Source organism: Sinohyriopsis cumingii, chromosome 18, assembly GCF_028554795.1.
Source record: "Sinohyriopsis cumingii isolate HCF-2022 chromosome 18, ASM2855479v2, whole genome shotgun sequence".
NCBI classification, from domain to species: Eukaryota; Metazoa; Mollusca; class Bivalvia; order Unionida; family Unionidae; genus Sinohyriopsis; species Sinohyriopsis cumingii.
In genome coordinates this window covers 45,221,366-45,247,626 of record NC_142978.1, presented here as the reverse complement: position 1 = coordinate 45,247,626, position 26,261 = coordinate 45,221,366, and positions in this window count along the sequence as shown.

The window sequence follows — 26,261 nt, the reverse complement described above, 5'->3', positions numbered from 1 at the left end:
ACTCCAATTCCATATTGTACTTTAATTCTAATTCCTTCACTTTTATTTCGACCGCTCCGGTGGCCTAGTGGTTAGAGCGTCCGCCTCGGATGCGGGAGGTCGTGGGTTCGATCCCCGGCCGAGTCATACCAAAGACTTACAAAAATGGTACTAACAGCTGCCTCGCTTGGCGCTCAGCATTAAGAGGTTAGTGTTAGGACTGGTCGGCCCGGTGTCAGGATAATGTGACTGGGTGGGACATCATGCTATATGTCTGCGGCATGATGCCCCAGTGCTAGACATCACTATAAACTGCCACATTGCAGACATCGTAGCGATATGACTGAAAAATTGTTAAAGCTACGTTAAAAATCAAAATCACATCACATCACATCACATCACATCACTTTTATTTCAGAGTCAGATCCAAAAAATTCTTTTCTGCCAAAAGCTGAACCAAAATATTTCTTATTTCTTGTTTCGTTAAAGAAGCCTTTACCTCAGAAATGTCGTATTTTCTGGAAAGTTGAATCAATTCATCTTATTTAAAAAGATCTTATTGTTCCTGGGTAGGATTTGAAAAAAAGATTGCCACTTTTGTTGACGTTGTAGAAAATGTTGGTCAATTTCACTAAGACTTCAAAAACATAGGGAATTCAAATAAAAAAGACAACAAAGTTTTCTAAAATATTTTAGCCAAAATTCAAAATCCCGGATGAGCCCCCAATTCTTATGTTACATGTTTCGGCTCGAATAAACAGCATCGCAAGAAAGAATGAAAACAACAAACTTTGACAAATTTAACAAATAATTTATTTCCCTGGGAAAATGCTGTAAAAATAAAAGAATAAGAACTTACGGTTTTAAGAATCAAAGCCAAAAAACAAACTCCAAGAATAATCCACGAATAAAAGTTTAGCAGTCGTAATACTAAAATGTTTTGATGATTTCAAGTTCGAGTCCCGACGAAGAATCCAAGATGGAAGGCGATGACGTATGCTGTATCCTGTTCAATGTTGTTGTCTACAGTTCCTTGTAGAAACACAAAAAATAATCCTCCGGTTTTTGAAAACCCAAAATTATTTTTACGAAATGTCTTATTTCAAGAATCCTGTATGAGCACAACAAATATTTCCAGAGAAACGAATTAATCTTTTAGAATCCAAATAATCTGAAGAAAAATTAACATATAATTAAAAAACTGGCTACAACAGAAGGAAACGACTTGACATCAAGCGTTTTTAAGCCCAGACTGTGAGATCGATCTCTAAACATCACTATTTAATCTAAGTAATGCGCAATTTCGGAAATGTCTAATTGCAAAATAGAGGATCACGTGATCATGTTTATATATAAAATATCACGTAGCCCCTGTATCCTTATTACTCCGAGAATAAAAGTTGTTTACTTCACTAAAAGCTATTTACAAGTCGAGGGTCATATATCCAAAACAGCCACGATCTCAACCTTATTATTCCCACAATAAAAATAAAAAATAACATGTTCACGTGACTGTTGCTAATTTTGAATTAAGGTCAAGAAACAGGCCAGCTTTATGTTTACAAAAATGAAGAGTCAGGGTCAAATTATTTTCTGGAAAAAATACTATTTCCTAGTAAACGAAACTACATTATTTTGACATATAATGACATTAAAAAATAAAAAGATTTTAAAGCTGACAAATAAATAAGATATAAATTAAGTCAAATATAAACAACAGTGCTCCAACAGTGGGAAAATGTTATAGAAAACTAGTCGAGCCAGTTCTGAGAAACGTTTGGCTGTATAACGGATTTGGGTACACTGCCTGCCGTAAGAAAATTATGTTTTACGTATACAGTTGGGACATTACGTTCACTCTTTGAAGAGTTTTTAAAGGGACCCTTCCTTACGATTTTATCTCTGTTGGATAGAAGCAACCTAAGAAAGACATCCTGACGAATTTCGTCGATAAGAATCAGCGAAATTAGCGGGTTCCTATGGTTATTGGGTATGAAAACTCACGCACAATGTGGACAGATTCGTGAAATAATTGTAATATTTATACCCATTCTAAAAGGAATTTAATTTCAACGCATCTTCAGCTATATCTAACCCGGTATCGTTTCCAACATGAGGAAAAGTTTTAAAAAAGTCGACAGCCGATGTTGAGATTTTCTCGGTTAGAAAAAGAAGTTCGGTATCACACATGCCGTATATATATATATATATATATATATATATATATATATATATATATATATATATATATATATACCAACTTATGCTTAAGATTTTACATTACGTATACAATTGGGAAATTATGTACCCCCATTATAGAGTTTTGACATGAACCCTTCATTGATATTTTATCTCTAGGAAATAGAGTCCACCTACAAAGGAAGTCCTGACGAATTTCGTGAAGACGAAATAGCAAAATAATGGGCGCCTTAGGGGGTACCGGGTATTAATAACACACAAATGTGTATAAACTATATCTATGGTTTGTACTTATGGGACCCTTACTTAGAGGATGTTGATTTCAACGCCTCTTATACTGTTTCGAAATAAGACCCCTTTCTAACAGCAGAAAAAGGGTAAAGAAAATTAGTCAAGCAGATTTCGAGAAACTAAAGAAAGGAAGTCGAGCAGATCACATGCCGTTAAGATTATATACATGTGGGCCACATTACATCCACTCTTTAGACAGTCTTGACATGAACCCTCCATGGATATTTTATCTCTAGGAGATCGAGTCCACCTGCGAAGGAAGTCCTGACGAATTTCGTGGAGATGAAACTGCGAATGAAGGGGCGCCTTAGAATGTACCATCTGTGAAAAACACGCAAAATGTGGATCAAATTGAGCTAAAACTTGATCTAACTATAAAATGACTTAGAGGACTTTGATTTCATCTAGTTTGGACTCAGTTTCCACAGTAGGAAAAGTTTGTAGAGAATTTGTCGCATACAACACATACGGTTGGAAGATTTTATTCGATGTATACAGTTGAGACACTACGTTGTACCTATTTACAATGGAGGAAGTCTACCTACCAAGGAAGTCCTAATAAATTTCGTGAAGAGCAATTGGTGAAATAAGGATCATCTTGCGGGTGCAAGTATGAGAAACACGCATCAATTGTATCAATATATGTTTACTAACTGAACTTCTACTTATAAACTATTTATTTCAACGTCTCTTCGGGAATGCCTAGCTATGTATCCATTTTAACTGTAGGAAAGGTCTGATTAATATTTATTGAACCGATTTCACGAAATTGTCCGCTAGATCAAGGGGTTGGATACAATGCATTTATTAAGAAGATTTTTTAAATAAATTTTTTACACAGACACTTTTTTGACACTTATTCTCTATGGGGCAGCGTCGACCCACGACGAATTTGTTTGAGAGGAATCAGCGAATTAAGGGGCACTCTGTGAGTACCTGGTTTGAAAAACACGCTCAATGTACATCTAATACAGGGATCTCAAACTCTAACCACCATGATGGCCGCATTAGGGGATTTTTGATGGCCCAAGGGCTGCACCATTTTTGTTATCTCTCATGACACCTTGTGACACCAATCATTTTGCGGGGCACAGGATACGGCCTTGCGGGTAGCGTGTTTGACAACCCTGATCTAATATATCTATAATTTGTAGTAATTTGACGACTGCTTAGGGGATTTTGATTTCAACGCCTCTTGGACAGTACCTAGCTCGGGATCTGTTCCAACAGTAGGAAAACATAAAAATAATTTGTCGAGCCGCTGTCAAGAAATTCTCGGCTAGAGAAATGTGGCCGGTACAGCACATGCCGTTAGAATGTCTTATTTTACATATCAAGTTGGGCCCTTACGTCCCCTCTTTAAGCATCTTTGACATGGGCCCTTCTTTGACACATACGCACATATATAGATGGATATATATATATATATATATATATATATATATATATATATATATATATATATATATATATATATATATATATATATATATATATATATAGATAGATAGATAGATAGATAGATAGATGTAGAATCGACCCACGAAGTATGCATTAACAAATTTCTTCGAGGCGAATCAGAAAAATAAGAGGCGCTTTTTCGGTACTAAAGGTGAAACACCCACCTTGAGCATAGATTATCTCAATACTGTACTAACTGTACCCTTACTTAGAGGATTTTGGTTTCGGTGTCTGTTGGACAGTATCTAGTTAGGGACCCATTTTAACAGTAGAAAACATTTAAATGAGAATTTTCGAGCTGATTACGATAAATAAGGAGCTCATTGTTGTTGTTGGCATCCGTTAGTCTCGAGAGACGATGGAACTGCGACCATGAGAGATGTCCAGGTTGGTGGTTGTGCAGCGTCTGATGTGGCTAAGTAGTCCAATGCGGGAGTGGCAGTACCTGCCGCACTTGCTCCACTTGAAGGTTGCGTCTGGTGTTGGTTGGAGCTGCTTCTTCTTCCTCTGTGATCGTCTTTCATCAGCTGGCAAGCGTTGCTTTCCTCTCCGGCTTTCAGACCAGTGATCAGAGCATGTCGCCAGCTTGATCTGTCTAGAGCGAGCTCTTCCCAGGTGTTGACATCGATGTCAAGGGCTTTCATGTCATGCTTACAGGCATCCTTGAAGCGGCGATGTGGCCGTCCGATCGACCTTTTGCTAGAGGCGAGTTCCGAATAAAGAATGTCTTTGGGGATCCGTCCGTCATCCATCCGACGTACATGGCCCAGCCATCTGATGCGGCGTTGGCAGAGGAGTGTGATCATGCTGAGAATCTTGGCACGCTCGAGCACCTCGTTTTTTGTTACTCGATCGCTCCAGGTGATCCCGAGTATGCGTCGCAGGCGTCGCATCTGAAAGGCGCTCAGTCTTTTCTCTTGTGAGGCGTACAGAGTCCAGGTTTCACTGGGGTACATGAAAGTGCTTAGCACGCACGCACGGTACACGGTGATCTTAGTGTTCATGGTCAGCATGCTGTTGTTCCACACTTTCTGCGACAACCTGGAGCGAGAGGCTGTTGGTGATGGTAGAGCCGAGGTACATGAACTAACTCACCACCTCAAGTTTGTAGCTGTTGATGATGATGCTTGGGGGGGTCCGCGTCCTGAACCATCACGTTAGTTTCCTATAGGTTTATGGTTAACCCAAACTCATCGCATGCTTTAGCAAAGCGGGTCATCAGGCGCTAAAGCTCAGCTTCTGTGTGGGTGGCTAGAGCAGCATCGTCTAATAAGAGTATGTCCCTGATGGTTACTTCACGCACTTTGCTCTTTGCCTTCAGTCGTGCAAGGTTGAACAATCTGCCGTCTGATCGTGTGTGCAGGTAAATCCCTTCTGTGGACGTCCCAAGGGCGTGCTTGGGCAGAACTGCGAAGAAGATGCCGAAGAGCGTGAGGGCAAGGACACAGCCCTGTTTAACTCCACTGCGGACGTCTAAGGGGTCGGATGTTGAGCCATCATACTGCACTGTGCCTTTCATGTCATCGTGGAAGGACTGAATCATGCTTAGCAGCTTTGGAGGGCAACCAATTCTCGCCAGGATTGTGAAGAGTCCGTCTATAAAGGCCAGGAAGAGGGGTCTGTGTTGTTCTCTGCATTTTTCCTGCAGTAGCCTGACAGAGAAGATCATGTAGATTGTGGACCTCTCTGCGCGGAATCCGCACTGCGACTCTGGGTAAACTGTGTCAGCAAGCGTCTGCAGTCTGTTCAGGATGACGCGTGCGAAAACTTTACCCACGATGCTGAGAAGTGATATGCCCCTGTAGTTGTTGCAGTCGCTTCTGTCGCCCTTGTTCTTGTACAGGGTTATGATGTTAGCGTCTCAAATGTCCTGAGGCACTGCATCTTCGTCCCGCACTGGCAGAGGAGGAGGTCGTGCAGGTGTGTGAGCAGCACGCTACATCCGCACTTGATGAGTTCTGCTGTGATTTCATCCTTCCCTGGAGCTTTACCTAGGAACAGTTTCTCTAAGGCCTTCTTTAGTTCGTCTACAGATGGTTTCTCGTCCAGTTCGGCCATGAGAGGGACATTTTCAATGGCGTTGAGGGCATCATTGGTTACGTGGTTCTCTTTGGAGTATAATTCGGAGTAGTAATCCACCCAACGCTCCATCTGCTTGCCGTTGTTGTGGATGATACCGCCTGTGTCAGACTTCAGTGGTGCTGTCAGTTTCTTCGTGGGACCCATTGCTTTCTTTATGCCATCGTACATGCCTCTGATGTTTCCAATATATGCTGCTGACTGGATACTCTGACAGAGCTGAAGCCAATATTCATTGGCACACTGCCGTGCTAATCTCTGCACTTTGCTTCTGGTAGACCTGTATGCCTGTAGTCTCTTCTGGCAGGGGGATCGCTTGTATTGCAAGTGAGCACTGCGACGCTCTTATATGGCTGGCATGAGTGTGGCAGAGTTAGCCTCAAACCAGTCATTGTTCTTTGATTTCTTCTTACCAAAGATCCGTGTGGCTGTGATGTATACAGTCCCTCTGATGTGATCCCATCTTTCTTTGGCACTGCCGTTGGGGGGTTCTGAGTCAAACGTCTTGGAAAGAGCATAGGTGAATTCTTCAGCCTTGTCTGGATTTGATGTCTTGCTGACATCAATCCTTGGTTGACCCTCTTGCCTAGAGCGGTGGATTTTCTTTGGCTGAAGCTTCATTTTGCAGCACACCAGGGAGTGGTCGGTGTCGCAGTCAGCACTGTGGAAGGTACGGGTAAGAAGCACAGCCTTCTTGGCTGACCGTCTTGTAATGATCAAGTCCAGCTGGTGCCGGTGTTTAGACCGGGGATGCCTCCATGACACTTTGTGCTGTGGCTTTGTCTGAAAGAATGAATTGGTGATGCTGAGTTCGTGGGACGAGCGCATTTCTAGAAGGTACTGCCCTTTGACATTCATCTTCCCAACGCCAAACTTGCCAAGACAGGAGGGCGAAGAGTCATGATAGGCACCCACCCTAGCATTGAAGTAGCTCAGCAAAATCAAGTTCTCTTCCTTGGGAATTTTGTCGATGAGCGAGTTTAACTCATCATAAAACTCATCCTTGGTATCTGTGGAGGATCTTAGTGTGGGAGCGTAAACGCTGATCAGGTTGACAGGCCCATTTGTGGTGTGGAGGCGGAGGGATAGCAGTCTTCTATTTTCTTGTTGGCATGGTTCTGTCATCCACAGCAGAGGGTTCCTGACAGCGAATCCAACACCAAACTCTCCGGCTTCATCTGCGCTCTTTCCTTGCCAGAAGAATGTGTAGTTCTTTTCTCTGAGGGACCCAGAATCTGGTAGTCGTGTCTCCTGTAGTGAGGCAATGTCGACCTGGAGCCTTGCAAGTTCGTCGTTGATGACTTAAGTCTTACGAACATCACTGATTGTCTGGAGATCATCTGAAAGCCCAGTGAGCATCGTCCGGACATTCTAGGTACCATGCTTGAGGACTGAAGTCTTCTTTTTTATTTTTATTTTGTTATTTCTTGGTGAAATAGTTGCAGTCCGCTTGCCAGGTACTCGCGTACCTTAAGCCTTACGCACCCAGCAAGGCATGCAAACTGTGGCAGGACGACACCTTATTGGCTGGGGGCTGCCCAGTTTGAGGCGGGCGGTAGCTGTCCAGTAAAACATGTTGGTCTCTCCCACCGTCAGAAGCAACCCCTGGCGTCTGGCTCTTAGCCAAATGAGCGGTGACTTATAACTGGTAAACTGCTGGTTCCCGTGTTGTGTCGACGCTGTGGAGCGAAGTTGAAGTGTCCTCTCCAGGGCGGAAGCCTGGGGAGGGTGATATGGAGAATCAACTATTGCCCATGCAGCTGATCTCCCCTCTCCACGCAGCTGATGGATCCAAGGGAAAGGACAAGCCGATACGTCATGGCACCAGCTGCGTCGCAGGAGTTGCCTAGATGACACTGAAATCAATGCCAAGTCGCCTTAGGGACTCCGTCTCTGGATTTTCTGTTGGGGTTACTCCCTTAGCCTTTCCCATGAGAGGGTATAGTCGCAAGGCAGCGAAGATTTGAAATCGGAGTTTACCTTCTCCTCGATGGGCGACCACCCAAAGTTTACGAGCCCCATCTGCCCGAAGCATCTGGTTTTGAGGCGCTAGAAGTTCGCCTGTCATCCCTTCTCTAGTCAGTTTAAACAGGTTCCGCCACTTGTGAAGGCCTGGAGCTGGATTTGGTTGTCAGAGGCTCTATCAGATGCAAGCCATTGGGAAATTTCTAAAGGAAGTGGGTGCTTATCTCCCACATCCGCCCCCGGCGATGACAATCCTTCAAACCCAAGGAGCTCATTATACGATCGTTATAACAATGACCACTAGGATATTGCCTCTTCTATCCTTATCTAGATCCTACGTTTCTCGCCTAAATGACCCCGTGATCGATCTTTCTTTTGAAAGATTGTACATATGGATACGTTTGACTCCTACAAGATATATTAACTGCATTAATCGAGAACAAAGTGATTACTGGGAAAGTCGTTATGGATACCACAGTAGTGGAGTGTTACAGGCCTTTAGCAGATTTTAGTAACACTTTTCGAAAAAGGTGTCTGATTAAATCGAATATATATACATAGTCCCATTAATACCTCTTTACAGAGTTTTACATTGGCCATTCTTGAGTTTTTATGGCTGGTAATATGTAGAAACCACGAAATAAATCTTGACGAAGTGAGAGAAATCACTGAAATGGGGGGGGGGGTATTTCTGGGTATCGGATATGAAAAGCACGTTCTATGGCTGTCGATTGTATGAATATTTTGTGCCTACAAATACTGTACAGCGAGAAGTTTGATATCAGCGCCTTTTGGAGAATTTCTGGCTATGGATCTGCTCCATCACTTGAAAAATTTATTGAAAATTTATGGGGCCGATTTCTAGAGATATGGGTTTCAATATATGTTATGTATAACAAAGAACAAATGGAGATCACAACTTCAGTCCTTCTTTTGCGGTGGAGAACTAAAAACTATTTTTCAATCTGCCGCAGCAAAAATGATTTGATGTCCACCCATGACACATACATGCATGAGATACCCAACAAAAAGAAATTTTGAAGTCCTCATCCTCTAACATATGGAGAAGCTCGCAACCTAGAAATTTGGCCACGGATATTCGCATACGGGTGTCCAACAAAGCAAATTTCCTTGCCGTCTTAAATCACAAAGAAGTCGGTATCTTTTTCGATTTCCAAATTTGCTTGTCTCACATCATTGACTATTGCTGAAAGGGCGGCGGTGACCGCGGTGCAATTAGCTACAATCATGTCCGCCACTAGGCGTTTTAGATGGTGTGGCCCTAAAGTTCATCAACCGCCTGGGGAGACGGCGAGCACCATCACCAGCTTTAAACGGCTCCGAAACTCCCATCCGGAAAACACCTATCCGGCCACTTCGTGAGTAACGAACTGGAACATCTGCCATGCTGAGGTGTACAAAGGTCGGCACTGTCAACCTTGTCAACTCGCAAAATTGCGTGACATAAAGGATGGTTATGGATCTTAAGGATAGTCGCGTACCACCGCCTTGCCCACGGTGTCGGCTACTACACCCTATTCAGAAAATTCTGAAGGGCCGATAAGGATAACAATGCGCTCGATAACGACCTGAAGTCAGGTGCGCTGATGACGACGGATTTGTTTCTGCGAGGCTGTTTATTGACACAGGTCGGATTAAGGAATGTAGGCCATTCCGGTGACCAGCTTCAACGCCACGAGAGATACACACAACGACCTCCTGAGCGCATTGGCGAACATAAACCAGTACGTCAGAAATGTCGAGCTACTGAATTGCAAAAAAAAAAAATGACTACGTCATATACCTGAATCACATTACGTGTTAACTATCACCACCGCTTGACCAAAATTATCTGACGTAAATTTATTCAACCCAACTGAGGATTAACGAAATGGTTTAGCCACGACAGTATAATGTGGGGACACAATGGCTCACACGTATATTATCTTACGGCATGTGATCTGCTCGACTTCCTTTATTTAGTCGCGAGTTTCTCGAAATCGGCTCGACGAATTTTCTTAAAATTTTTTCTGCTGTTAGAAAAGGGCCTTATTTCGAAACAGTATAAGCGGCATTGAAATCAAAATTCTCTAAGTAAGGTTCCCATGAGTACAAACTATTGATACCGTTTATTAATATTTGCTTGTTTTTCATACCTGGAACCCGCTATGGCGCCCCTTATTTTGCTGTTTTCGCGAAAACTTCACAGCTGCACTGTTTCTGCTGATTCCATTTCCGCAAAGTATCGATAGTTTTTCACGCAATGAAAATATACAACTCTATCATCTAGACAGGGAACTATTTTACCTGCGCCTCCTCAGGCCTGTCAAATTAAACTTTTAGGCCACATTTCACCTATAACATTCCACCATGTCTACCATTTTAACATCAACACAAGACGTCTCCAGACAACGGAACAGTCCCCTCTGAATTACTCTATTGCACAATTTGCATGTCATCCATCACGAATACTGCACATGCACTCACATAATTGTTAGATATGGTTAGGTTTTAATAGGGACTACTCATCTCCAGGGACACTTATGGTACTCTGGCCTTCACTCACTTTGAAATATAACCATCCATCCTGGAATCTCATCAACACTGCAGTCTGTGATGTTTTGCCCTAGCAATTGGCTAATTAGTCGGGCTGAGGACACCGACTTCCCAAAATCAACTATGTGCTCACTTAAATCTATGAAATCCTTAACATTTAGAGCAAATTGCTGATGCTCAATTTATTACATTATCAAGGATAGGTCTGTGTAAAAACTGTATCTGGAGGAGACGTATTAGCTCAAATGTAAGCGTAATAAAAGGGTTTACGTCATGTGTTGTGCTAACTTTATCTAGCCGAGAATTTATCGAAATTGGCTCGACGTGTTTTCTTCCACTTTTTCTTTCTGTTATTTACATAATATTCAAGAGGCGTTGTAATCAAAATGTTATTAGTAGAGGTTCAGTTAACGCAAATGTTTGATACAATCTATGAATATGTTAGTGTTTTTTTATACCTGGTACCCATCATTGTTTCCTATCGACGATATTCGTCAGGACTTCCTTCGTGGATGGACTCGCACAGAGATAAAATATCAAGGAAGGTCCATTGTCAGAACTCTCTAAAGAGGAGACGTAGAGGCCCGCCCAACTATATACGTAAGTTATAATATTCTGATCGCATGTGTTGTCCTCGATCTCTTTTATTTAACCACGAATTCGTTGAAATCGTCTCGACTAATTTTCTTTAGAATCTATTGTACAATAATAAATGTCAATGTTGTTTTATTGGTGTACTGTAGAAACCAGATATGGACTGAAGAGGTAATCTGCTAATGGACTTTGTTACAACTATCATATATTCATCTCCGGATTCCAAAAATCGGGTCGACGAATTTTCTTTAAACTTTTCATACAGTTGGAAGAGATCCCTAACTAGATATTCTCAGAGAGGCGTTGAAATCGATATATTCTAGTTAGGCGTTCAATAATAACAATCTTTTCAATCGATCCAGATTGTGCGTCTTTTTCATACCCGGTGCCCATAGATTGTCCCCTTTTTTTGCTGATTCCTCTCAATTAGATTCATCAGGACTTATTTCGTGGTTGGACAAAATGTCAGTGAAAAGGCCATGTCAAAACTCTTTCAAGAGGAGACGTATTGGTCCACTTGTATAATTAAGATATTATATGCTTGCCGCATATGGGGACGTCCATTGCTTATGTCAACAATTTTTAGGCAATTTTTTACCCCCCTCCCCCTCCCCTTGTCAACAACTGTCAAACTTTCAGTGACCCCCCCCCCAATAAAAGTCTACCCCCCCCCCACAAACTAACAATATTTTATACGGCTGGCTTTTATGCTAAAAATAGAATTATGGAAATTAAAAGGTCTACAAATAAATTTTAATACATTTTTTTTTACTTGTTTAACATATTTCAAATTGACTATAACACTTTGAATTCATGAAAAAATCGACAGTTTATATTCTAGCTTCTATCATCTTCCCATAGGGAAGCCAAATGTTCTTCAGTTGTTATAATGGGCATAGTGGCTGATTTTTTGTAAAAAATAACATTGTTGGCGTCAATTTATCTTGAATTCCCCCCTCCCCCATGTCAACAATTGTCAAACTTCTTCAAAACCCCTCCCCCATTTTGTTGACATAATTAATGGACGACCCTATGTAGTACCCACCCACCCCCTTTATGTAGCTCCAGTTTCTGGAAATAGGTTAAACAAATTCTTTCAATGACTTTGGCTTATGTTGGAACAGATTCCTGAATAGAAACTGTTCACCAGAAGTTGCAATCGAAATCGTTTAGGGTTCGGGTTTAATTCGCACTAAGTATTATTAGATTTGCCTCACACAGAGCGTGTTTCATACACCTACCCGTATGTTTGTTTACCCGGTTCCAAGGACTTCAAGATAACATTCGATGTCAACTGAGGGCTTCCTAATCCCGTAGATACTTGAAATAATTCGTCTCTAAGCACATTATGACCACATAAGAGAAATCTCCAATTTCACACTTGTATGGCTTTTTGTAGTTTCACGTTTACTTGAGCCATTAGTAAGCTTTCGAACACAAATACTAGTATTTCGCGCCATGCAAAACAGGACGCGACCCCAACATCTAAAACAACTAATTAATCCTATTTCAAATTAGTACTTATGTATGCCTATCAATATCTTAACCCCTTCCTCCACATAGTCCGCGATTTGTCTCTAGTCAGCTATATATAGCTGGCACCAAGAACACTCTTATTTCTCTAACTGGGTTAGAATAACACTAATACATGCCTGAAGGGCTTTTAATCTTCAAGAAGTTATATCCAATTAGTTATGGAACTATAAAAAAAACAATGAATACCCAGCTGGATGTGAATAAGGAATCAGTAACCAAATGTATTTATAAATAGTTGAATCGGGAATAAGTAACTGGTTACTTATTCCTTATTCAATCGGTAACTGGTTACTTATTCTTTATTGAATCGGGAATAAGGAATAAGGAATAAGTAACCAACTTGACGTCAATAAACAACATAATCAGCTGGCTAATCTTTCTCTGTGTTGAACACTCATCAGTTGCTAATCTTTCTCTGTGTTGAACACTCATCAGTTGCGCGTATACTAACTACTAGGCATTACAGCAAATAAATATGTTTTCATTTATTTATTTTTAATTTAAAGCATTTGAGTGTCTTTACCTATTAATTACAAAAATCCGAGATAGATTAGGTTCCACACATGTAGCACTGCTCCATATAATCCACGCGTCTTGTGTCATGGTGTTAGACAATCTCGCCCATTTATATTCAGTTTGGGATAAAGGAAGCAGAGTCCAAATCTGGAAGCATAACTTGAAGCTATATGCTCCAGGCCTTGAAGTTACGTGTCCCGGCCTAACTTCAACGTTGCACGACGATTTAATCGAGTTGGTCAAAGGGGACGTCCATTAATTATGTCAACAATTTTTAGGCAATTTTTTACCCCCCCCCCTTGTCAACAACTGTCAAACTTTCAGTGACCCCCCTAATAAAATTTTACCCCCCCCCACAAACTAACAATATTTTATACGGCTGGTTTTTATGCTAAAAATATGCTAAAAATAGAATTATGGAAATTAAAAGGTCTACAAATAAATTTTAATACATTTTTTAAACTTGTTTAACAGATTTCAAATTGACTATAGCACTTTGAATTCATGAAAAAATCGAGATTTTATATTCTAGCTTCTATCATCATCCCATAGGGAAGCCAAATGTTCCTCAATTGTTATAATGGGCATAGTGGCTGATTTTTTGTAAAAGATAACATTGTTGACGTCAATTTATCTTGAACTCCCCCCTCCCCATGTCAACAATTGTCAAACTTCTTCAAACCCCCCATCCCCCATTGTGTTGACATAATTAATGGACGACCCCAAATGGACCTAAACTCTTAAAGACATCCAAAAGAGATAAAGAGTGAAATACAATTGAAAGTATGTAAAAATGAAGCGGGGAGATTTGTTTCTTCATAAACCTGTTTTGTCTGTCATACACACTGATTAACTCTCGTCACTGGGCAAGGCAGCTCACACTGTTTTGGCGCCATATAATCAACTTGTGGTGCATTACCGTAAACCAAACCAATTCCCCATACACCTTGATTTATGTTCAGCTTTGCATTACCAATACGAAGTATTCCAACGTGTGAAAAGAAGTTAAATAGTATATGACCTAGGCAAATTAAATCAGTATCATACACAAATATGCAATTGTAGAAATACCTACCAAACTAAATAAAAATAAAATAAAAATAAAAATAAAATCAAACTGGGAAAATCTACTAGCCTAAGCGCATTCGATTCTCATTGAGTCTTGATCAAATGAATTACAAAGCAGAGACAAGCAAGATAAACCATGCACAAACAATGGTAAAGGAACACCTTAGTCTGAACATTTTCCGGTATGAAAATAATATGACCGAATTATATTCTTCAACGTTTGATGAAATATTTCTCAAGCTATTTGCCTTTAAGTGTAATTGGCAGAAGATTTAAACTGGCGGATACCTAATACACGAATAGCGTGCTGGAAAATTCTAGACACAAAATTTGACTTTTGATCGGATTGGTCAGGTGTGTTAAGGCCAAATTATTGTAAAAAAAAAAAACCAACACATCATAGCTTTTGCTGTGGTTTTAGTCTTTTTCTTCCTCAAAGGAATTGTCTTTGGAAATCTTGTCGACAAGTATTGGTTGCCTGACTTGGTCTTAGGTATGAGACCGACACAGTCTAACGTTATTCTACTAAATGGTTCGTCAAATGCAGGAATAGGCCGCAGATGATCCTTAGATATCCTCTGATTGGGGATTCGTACAATTTAACAAGTGTGACAAGATCTACATATGTACAAATATCACGTTTAATTTTCGGTGTATAAAACTAATCTTGTGATAAGTCTTATTGACTCATAAATTACCCGCCAAAGGAGATTCATGGGCTAGACTAAGAATGTCTTGTTGATATAACTTAGGAACGTTAATTTGATAGTTCAATGACCACAAGTCCCTAGCAGGTACCACAGGTGCTCTATGTTTTCTCATAAGGACCCCGTGTTTCACAAAATAACAAACTGTAACTTCTGTGGCTTCAGTTTTGCTAAGAGCCATCTGAAACAAACAGATGTCAGGATCTTGTTCCTGCTCGACGCTTATGCATATTTATTTGTATTTGTTAGCTTTTTTCCCTCCAGAATTATATTATATTATGTTCAAGTTCAAGATCTATGTGACCGGTAACTTTGATTTAGTATAATACATAACTAATACTTTCTTTTTACAAAATTTGTTGGGTTTTGCTCTTTTCTATTAATTAGTTTAAGAGAATAAAGTAAAAATAGAACATATGAGTGATTGTCTTTTGTCATCCCGATTATAACAGGAATTAAGTAGTAGAAAGAGGATCACTGTGGTAATACCTCTTGAATTGATGAATACCAGACGTACTCCAAAAACTGACCGATAAATGTACCTAGCTAAAGGAACGTTTCATGGTGACTCTTATTCATAAGAGCTGTTTTTGCCATAGCTCTAGTAACTGCACAAACTGGACATAATCGGAGATTTTGAATCTCAACAGGATCGACATTCTGATCCAAACAAGTCTCTTCAGTTACAAGTGGGTTAATTGCAACCCGATCTCCAACCAGATCATTGTCTAATAATACACGAATACCTTCAATGGGTTAAGAAGTCGCTGTTACAACTGTTAGGATCCTGAGAATATGTCTGATAACACATTTATAAAATGGAGAGAAACATGACCAATGTCGCACTCTACTACTTGAATATGAAAACTTTTACTAGACGAAGACTTCTCAGAAAAAGGAAAAGCACTCAGAGAAGATTATTTGTCCCTTAGAAGTTCAGTACTTATAGGCTTGGAAGAATAACTAATAAGTGATGTAGAACCATTCGATATGAATGGTTGATAATTCTCCACAGTTAAACCAGACTGATGTTTTCTTGAGCAAGCACATTTTGTTTTCTTTTTTATGTATTAATATAACCTTGATCTCTTAGAAATAAAGACGTTTTAAATTGCGCTGTCTTTAATTCGTTGATTATTTTTCAATCTGAAGTAATAAGAAATACCGTGCCATTTATTCTTTCAGCAAGTGCACTTAGGAAGCGATAAGTATTTTCAGGGGTTTGATTATTAAAAGTTGTGTTTGAGATTTAGAAGTGCTCATATGAGACTAAGATGTTTCTCTTTGTACCCAAAAATCTCCAGAAAGGAAAGGGGCCCCGAGTGGCCGAGTGGTCTAAAGCGCTTTCCGTTACGGATCACTGCCATCTCATCTCTGTCGGCGTGGGTTCGAGTCTCGCATTCAGCCAATGTGGGTATGTGAGAAAGCTTGCCAGTAGCTTCTCGTGGGTCGGTGTTTCTTTTGGGGTTTTCCCGGTTTCTTCCTCCACCACTAATACTGGCCGCCATGTATAGCGGATCGTGTGCTGAAAAATGGCTTTAAACCCCACAACATCATCAACAACAACCAGAAAGGAAAACTTATTTACAAATGAAACTGGGTCAAATAATAGTCATCAGCAGCATTTCCCAAAATTTCTACCTTTTCGTTCATCACGGTAGGTCTTGTGGTCAGTATCGACAGAATTTCTAAACTCTTCGTGTTTTCCGATGTTATCGTAATGTTGATCAACCTTCTTGACTGAGTACCACTTATCAAATAGTTATTCTTCTTTCCTTGCAAATTCGACATGGATATGTGCTAAACCTGTCGATATGCCTTAGGTATCAACTTATAACCCTTAAAAATTCTTTAACCACACCATATTCAGTACAATGCTGTAACGATAGTAAGTGTAGAATTCAGAAGCGTTGCCAATAAACATACTTTGTAATAATAACGTCTTTATTCTCTTGACCATTGCAAATTTTCAGCAATTTTCTCAGAATGAGGAAAGTATTTGTCTACTTAGTTTCTCTGAAAGGAGGGTACTAGCCTACGCTTTATAGTAACATCAAAACCTAAACTTGTGTGTCATTGGGTGGAGTGGGGTGCTTTCTACCTGCCAGTTCCAATTATTTTAATCTGAATTGCATTTCCTTTTCTTCTCTCTGCATCTGTATTTCCCTATCTTCTTTTTTCTTTTTGCAGTTTTCTTTCTTCTGTTTCTTCTTTCTATTTTTGAATGTACATCGCATTTCTCTCTTTTTTCTTCTTTTTTTTCTTTCCCGTTTTGAATTTGCGTTTGCTTGTCTTTCTCTCTTCCTGTCCTCGTATTGATTTTGGATGATTTAGATTTTTTGTTTTTAAAGCCGAAGCTCTATTTCCATCTGTTTTTTTTTATTTCAATTCTTTTAATTTAATTTCAGAGCGAGATAGCCTTACTAATGAAACCCAAAGCACCTTGACCCTAAAAATCATTTTCTACCGATCACTGAACCAAAATATTATTTATCTTTTACTTCGTTGAAAAAGACTTCGCTTCAGAATGATCATATTGTTTGGCAAGTACAAGTAACTCGTTCTTTTTCAACCCTTCCTTCCTAGGATATAAGACAAAGTTCTCCAGTTTAGATGGCACTATGAAAGCTTGTTGGTTTACATAAATATTTCTGAAATATGTAAAATCAAAAAACCAGTGACTAAGACGAAATAAAGTTAATTTACATTTCAAAGGCAATTTTAATTTATCTGCAATTATTTTCCATATATTTTTATGCCAGACGAGTCGCCAATTCTCTATTCCGATTCTATGGTCATAATCAAGTAACTTATAAAAATGCGAAAAGCAACAGGTTGTGTAACATTCGACAAATTATTTATTTTTAGGAATACAAATTGAAAATTTAAAAAGACCTTTTAGTCTTGTGAAGTAAATCCCAATAGTGTCCCGCATCGTTTCCGATGGGTTTCCAAATGAATTACAAACTTGAATGTGTTGATGTGCCAATAGTCTTAAATGTGCTGATGTTCTAACAATCTTGATGTATCACAATGATATATTCCAGAATATCCATGAATGAAATAAGAATAATTCCAAAAGAGTGATTTAGTGCAAAAGTATCAATGGGTATGCTGTAATTCCAATGAATAATGTAAATAAATAAATCCTTTCAGAACCCAATAAAAAGACAGATTCCAGTACGAATGTTACGAAAAGAATGAATAATTCTTCTGTGAACAACGTTAATGTAGAAAACTATGACACAATAAGAGGTACACCTTGCAAGGTCTAAATACCATTTAAATATATTTACAACAAATGGCATAATCTTAAAGTACAAAAACACAACCAAAAGCAAAGATTAGCTATGTAACATTTTGTTTGCAAAATAACTCTTACAATCTACTCTCATGGACAAAAAACAAACACACAATATATACATACATAATAGCATTACCTTTCCTTCTTCTTGTCGTACAACGACGATCACCGACACCACCATCACTACTGCTACTTCAATACTACAAGAAAACGTTTCAAAATAAATTGAGGTTATTTCTTGTTTTCTGCTAAACTTAATTATGCTTAATATTTTAGTAGTTATATTACAATTTAAAACATATGCAAAACAACTAGAAGGAACTATAAAGTTACTTATCCACTGTTGATAGTTTTCTCCTCTTTTAGTTAGTTGTGTCCGCCATATTTTCGTGTATGCGTCCACCAATGCGAAAACGGGTCTACGCAGGGTTGAACAACAGACGAAGCAACACAGCTAACCTTGGTCTGACAATCGTACTCTCAAACAATTCTTATCGTACGATCTTTATCTAAGTGGCGTATCTATACGGATTCAAACTTAACCCACCTCTTATTGCGCTCAGAATATTCCGGATTATATGGTCTAATTCAATACACGCTATGTCTAATAGGCTCAAGGTTGCACCATAACAGCAATCAGGGTGTAAGCTTAATGTTGACATCAAGAAACGCCATAAAATGTAATATGGTATCAATGATTCTGTTTGTACACGTTAATTGTGCAGATCTGCAAAATCTTTGAAAATCTAAATTTTCTTTGACTTCAGGTACATATTGGTAATAATCAATTGATATAATTAAATCCTTTACCCACGAATACAACTTATCTATTGGTGATAAAGCTATTATGTTAAAACCTTTCACAGATTTTCGTGTATTCATGTGGGTAAATGAAACTGTCTTGGAGTCCCTTAAATGTTTATACAAATGTTCTATATATTTGCACACGAATCTAAAGCTATGTAGAGTCCTTTTTGACCTCCTTTTATTTATTTACCATCCTTTACGAGCCCATCAACTATACAATACCCGATAATTATATGGCATTTCTCGTCGTTGTTCGGTGTTTTTCGTAAGCGGAATCAACGTTTACCAGACATCCGGATGAATAGGTAAATGTTATCACAGGAACAAGTATAAACGAACAATGATATCTAGTCTTGGTTTTTGGAGATAAAAGTTTTTTCTTTTGTTTTCCTTTTCTTGTTTTTCCTTTTGTTTTTCTCCTCGATGTCGCGAACGTGGTTATTAAATATTTCCCTCTCACTGATGCGAAATGTGTTTGCTACTTTAAAAATTGTCATTTTTTGACTGAATGTAATTGGAAAAATGATTAGCATAAAAATCGTTTCGATAGCCTCTCTTTTTTGTGTGGTTATTTCATATTAATTCAAAGACATTTAGACAGTGTATTATTCGCATATTACATTGATACAATCTTACTTTCTTTTAACAAGTATTTTATTTTGTTGTTCTTAATTGATATTATAGATGTACAACGTCAAACATTTAATCACATCGAACACCTAATTTGCACATTTGCTTTCCTGCTATTTAAATTTTAGATGTATAATTTCAATAAAACCTTCAATGTCTTAATACCGTACTTAGGTAACACAGACATTTCTCTACCCTTTCACTTTCTTCATTCCGTCAATTTTTCAAGTCTGATCTGTATACTTGAAAACTAAAAATTACAACGGAGAAGGGATGTTTGCTAGCGTCCTCTCCAATGCGGGTTTCTATAGGCAGCACTTTATGCATATTCTGGTTTCTACGCCACTTATTAATTGTGGCTGTTGTTGCTGTTTCCATTGGAGCCATTCATGAAATAACTCCAACTTATTTTGTTTGTTTTGCTATTGTTCGTGTTACTGATAGATTCCGGTGGTTTTCACCAGTCTCCTTTCTCCTGGAAATAGCTACAGTTTCTCTACCTGTTCTAACTAGATCAGTGCAATGGTTGATCCGCTACTAATACTTAAACTCATGGCTATTGTCTGCTCGACAATGAATGGTCAATAGATTGAAGGAAATCAAATTTTCACAACAACCAAATACATTAGACGACCAAACATCCAAACATTAACTAAATTAGTAAATGTGAAATTTACAAGGTAAAAGCAAAATTTAAAAACCACATTTTAAAATAAGAAAAGCTAAATTGGAAAGACTAAAATGAAAAGAATTGTTGAAAACATTTAAAATAGAACTGAAAAGTTTAAAAGATACTATATTTATTAAATGTAAAATTTACAAAAGAAACGGAATGAGTCACGCGGATGTGAACGATAATATCGTTAAGGCTTTGTACGTTATGGTGAAGGAAACATAGTTGACAAGGCACTCGGACGTAAAGGAAAGCTTCGGCTGTAGAAAGTCAAGAATAATCTTAAAAAAGAAGGAAACATTCAAGAAGAAAAACATAATTCATAAAAGAAAACGCAAACAAAATAATGAACTATTTTGGTGTCAAACTCAACACTTTCATGTACCGGGTTCAACTAACCTAATAGCAAGAAATAAAGAGTGATGATTAGGCTTTCGTCTTAAAAGTTATCATTCATGCGGTGACATTCGTGAGTTCTTTCTTTCTATTTGTTATTACTTCCTCGCCTGTAATGTCGCAGACGAACATAATCACAAGGTTGTAGAATTATTTAAATATTTATTTCTTTAAATGAGAATGAGATATAACATATTAAATATGCTTTTATGCTTTTTTACATGTCCCCAACTACATCCCGTATTATGAGAATTAATTTTAGAGGAGATTATACGACTAAAGACAAGATAAATGCATTCCTAATGACAGACAAAACCAATGTTAAAATTAACTAATATTTTGTTTTCTGGTCTACTTTACTGCTGTTATTTTTTCGAAACAAAGATACAAAGTTGTGAATTCGTCATAATGTGTATACATATCGAACGAGAATTTCAATTTAAAAATCGCTTAACAAAACATATTTCTTTTATTTAAAATTGTTTATGAAGAACACGAAAAGTAACTGTACTTGTAAGTCTATTTAACTGAGCAAACAGAAAAAACGGTAGATATTGTCTACGCAATCCTTATTTTAGTATTGCTGTTTAAATAAATATACATGGCGAGTGAATGAATGAAAAATAAACTAACATACAAAGGGAACAATTTTATTGTGTCATTCAAGCGAGTAAAAGAGAGAGAGAGAGCCGGGGTATTTTATGCTATGATGACAAACAGTATAATGATTAAAGTCCGCCATTCACGGCTACAAACAAAGTGTTCGTGCAAGCACTCAATGATACATAGACAAATACGAGTTTTGTGGAATATGGCCTTCTAGATCTTTTGGTAAATTGTCTTCGAACGTGTTCAATGGACTGGCGGAATCACCATAACCTATCAGAGTATCATCAAGCGTGTGTTATCCACTCTTCCGCAAAAACGTTGGGGTAATTTGAAACGATTGGTTTCATATCGGATTGTGATTTACAGGGTAAGGTGTAACAGTGATGGGATCCAGACTATGGCACGGTGACTGTACCGTTTTTTGTATAGTGGTAATGAACCATGAATTGATCTTGTGTCATTTCATGAACGAATAAAATTGAACATCATTTGTCCATTGCAATGGTGAGAAACACATAATAGTACAAGCCCGTCAGTGGAAGAAGTTTGCGTTTGTTCGGGTTTTCGTAGTAGAGAATGTGTTCTACGTCGATGCGTTCTGTCACAATTTTGTCATGACGTGTTGGAAATAGTGTATATTTACAAGCCCAATGGTATAACAAAAACACAATATACTTATTGGCTTTATCTGAGGTTCATCTTCCTCGCACATTAATAGTGTCGCACTGGTTTTTCTTCCTTCAAATTAACTGTCGGGATGATTCAATACTTCTATGTCTACCACATCATATTCTTCGTTTATGTATAGAAATTCCGGGACTGTTCGACCGTTCCCATATATCTACCACGCGGCATGCTTAAGCTTCCAAACTCTGGTGTCACTGGTGAGTTCGTCACACAGATTTTCCATGGCCAACCTTTTCTATGGATAATTTCAGTTTTCGGTCAGACATTCGTGTTGTAGGCATCTGTGAAATTTGTACACGGACTGTGGGTTTACAGTTCATTCCCATGGATGGAATAAAAGCCAGTCTTTAATATCCACGGTTTCCGGCATGATTGTGTTCATTCGTCTTGAGTCTGGCACCAGAAATGTCACTCGGACATGAAATTCTTTCAGTTCACCAGTTCACAGGCTTCGAGAATTACGGAGGCTTTCCGTCTCTGAAATTATTAGTAAAGAACAAATCCATGTGTCCAGTGAATATGGCTGCGAGAGAGAAAGAAGTTTCTATTTATGAACTGTACATTATAATAGCTAATATCCTTGAACGACTTCTATTGCTGTTTAAAAGTGCACCACTTGTTCATCTAAATTGTAATGCTAATATAGTTTAACTGGAGTCTATTCAATCCAGATTCTTTAATGCTCTGCATCGTAAATGTCATCAAAATACCTCGACAAAAACGATTGATACGGACTTTTAGCCTGGCACTAAATTGGGTTAAGAAATCTCGAAGTCGATTCTAAAAAAACAACAGGGCAATACGAAACTTTTTCAACTCGCGCAGGTTTCATTGTGACATGACAGTGTGCGACATTCGCTCCTGTTTGTACTGGAGTACACCTTTAGGTTGACTTCGTTGATAAATGTCCACATACTTTAACATTTACTTGTGCTGTATGTATTTGTAAGGGTGTACAAAAATAATGATCTTGCAAATGAATATGACTATATGAGAATTGAAATAGAGTGAATAATCGCCCTTTAAAGGTACGTGTAATCAAATTATAATACATTACACCCATTACTCAAATAGACGATAATGAACGCATACCTGACCTGTATGACTTGTACTTTAGTTAGCGCAGAGACAATGGGAGGAATGTGCTTTGCTGACTTGTTCGCGATGATACCACGGTCTTCAATACAGACAAGGCGGGGGTAGGCAGGATTCCAAACAGCAGCCCACTTAATGTAGTCAAGCACTCCAACCACTCGACCACCGCTAAAGATACAGTTAGGCGGTATCAATAAATTATGTACATATCCAATTTACTCTAACATTTGCATGACGTATGTCCTATAAAATACACGATGGTTGCAATAACATTAACCTCCAGGTATCATGTAACATTTAAGTAGTGCTCGCACTTCAGACCGACAACTGTTTACAAGCACCATAATGAACCGTGTTTCAGTGAAATCACGTTAGGGGTACATCGTTTTAATTTTGCATGCACAAACGAACACTACATTGTATTGTAATAGAATCATGGACGAACACTTCTGAACTACAACTGCACATCACGCGAACATCCAGTCCGTCAGGTTTACTTGACATTATTCAGTCAAACAATTTATACAAATCTACAAAGGGTATTCAAGGAAATAAATAAATACGACCTTCAGCATGGTGCTAATATGATTCCACTGTAATTTAGCGATGTTCGTTCTGTTAAACTATCCGATCAATTAAAATTCTTAGATTTGTTCTCGTAATTAAAGCAGTGTAGTTCATAGCGGCTAGATACATGACCAAAATAAAATGACACCCTTTTCGGTAGATGAACATATATTAAAAAAACAGCTATACATTTATACAAGTTAGCAATCGAATCATAATCAGGACGATACGAAACTTCATCAACTCCAATGTTCAGCAGTACGCTTTTTTAACGAAGTAATAAAAGGTAGAGATTTAAGAATTAATTTGAAACACGTATCTTTCAATTCTGGCGTTTCTCGCACTTCGATTAATCGTTTACAAGATTTTGATTTAGGAATTGACTCCTTTCATAAATGTTGGCACATCAGTATTTAGAAGGCATTGCTTTGGAACTTAGGTGATTCAACAACAAGATTTCCCAATAATACTTCGACACACGCCATCTTGATGTTACTGTGCTTGAATGTTCTTAGCGCACGTTTCCGTTAGTCAGAGTAACTTTCCAAAACTTAATTGTCTTTTCTTAGCTCTTTAGCTGAGTCGGGAATCTCGAAGGAAAACCCCAGCTTTTGTTGCATTTCCTTTTCATGCAATACTGGTCATGAAGGCATTGCTAATTGAACAATGAAGATGATATAATGTTCTCAGCAGTTTAACTAGCCTATTTTGTAGTACAACATTTTCAATCCAACAAAATGTTCCCCTGAATTGTGTCAAAAACTTCGCCTTGCACAAAGCGACATCGTGACATAATCAGAATTCGGATGGCCTCTTCAATCTTCATGTCTTTGTGTTAGTTTTCAACAGTTTTATAAAATAACGTTATCGTACAAGAATTAACGTCACATTTTTAACTAAGAGATCTGTGGATTAAACTTGTGGGATAACCAAATTTGCACATATATATATATATATATATATATATATATATATATATATATATATATATATATATATATATATATATATATATATATATATATAATTTTGTAGTAAGTTAAAATCTACCTGGACTGTCCATTTAGATGATGGAAGGAGTGTATGCATCGGTCTTTTTATGATTTGTTTCTTTCTGTCTGTTAGCTAGACATCCATTCATTCCGTTATATGATAACAGTACACATATAAGCACATATATGTATTAGTATCATTGTTTTATGAGTATTTCTCTATCCATCTGGTATATAACGCATGAATTGTTTGTGTATCTATATATGAATTAAATATTTAGACTTCAGTCTTGACTAATTATAATGTAGTAAAGGTAAATATCAAACCCCATCCCGATCTTCCACAAATACATGGAATGCACCTACTGGTTCTAAAATCTAATATCATATTGCCATGCAAGACTACTTGAAAACAACATAATGAGGTTTCTATTGGTGGGATATGTTTTGACAACATGTACCTTTCTGTAAAAGGAATAAATATTCTTTGCTAAGAAAAGCCATAGCCTCTAATATTACGTTTGACCACTTTCGAACAGATATTGGAATTTTAGAGGAGTCAGTTTACACGAAACGTGTAACTGTAAGGTGCCGTTTTTCTTTAGGTTTATATCGAATATAATAAGACTACTGACCAGTTCAGTTTATCCCTTTGAAAGACATACATGTTAAAAGTATCTTTATTTTTCCTTTTTCTCCTGTATGCTCTTCGTTACGGATCACTGCCATCTCACCTCTGTCTGCGGCGGTTCGAGTCTAGAATTCAGCCAATGTAGGTATGTGAGAAAGCTTGCCAGTAGCTTCTCGTGGGTCGGTGGTTCTTTCCGGGGTTTTCCTGGGTTCTTCCTCCACCATTAATACTGGCCGCCATGTATAACCTATCGTGTGCTGAAAAATGGCGTTAAACCCCACAATAACAATAACAGTAACTGTATGCATAGAGTGACCTCCTGCAAACTCTCTGTCACGTTTGCCTACCCGCGATTACGTAAGTCAGGAACAAAAGAATGGGTTAGCACAATGAGTATGTCGACCCTGCACTGTTACGGCGATTTTGTTTGTACAAGAACCCTTCGTTAGGTGTTATCGCTCGCATATAGATGTTAAAAGCTTTGTTCTAAGAACAAAGGACCCTCGATGCTATTGTAAATCTCTCCGCTTGACAGATGGCCTGAGGCTCTTCTGTTAAGTTGAACCGACTGGGGGTAGAATTGATATCCAATCAGAACTGAGGAAGGGTGGGTCCATCAATTCGAATCAGAACTTAAGTCATTTGAACTAATAACGAATTAGTGATTTGTAAGCCGTCGTTCTGGTAAAGCAGAATATACTCACTCAGAGGGAGCCACTCGTGATTTGGCAGGAAAACTCTTAGTACATTCTAAGGACAGAAAGCTTCGGAAAGGAAGCTTCTGGGGACAGAGTAGTGAAGTCCCGAGTCTCAGAGAGACAGGATAGAAATAGGCCGAGAACGCCGGAAGGAGAAATAGAGAATAGAATTAGGCGGGAAACAAGCCTCGTTGAAGGAAAGAGAGAAAGAAAAGGAGGAG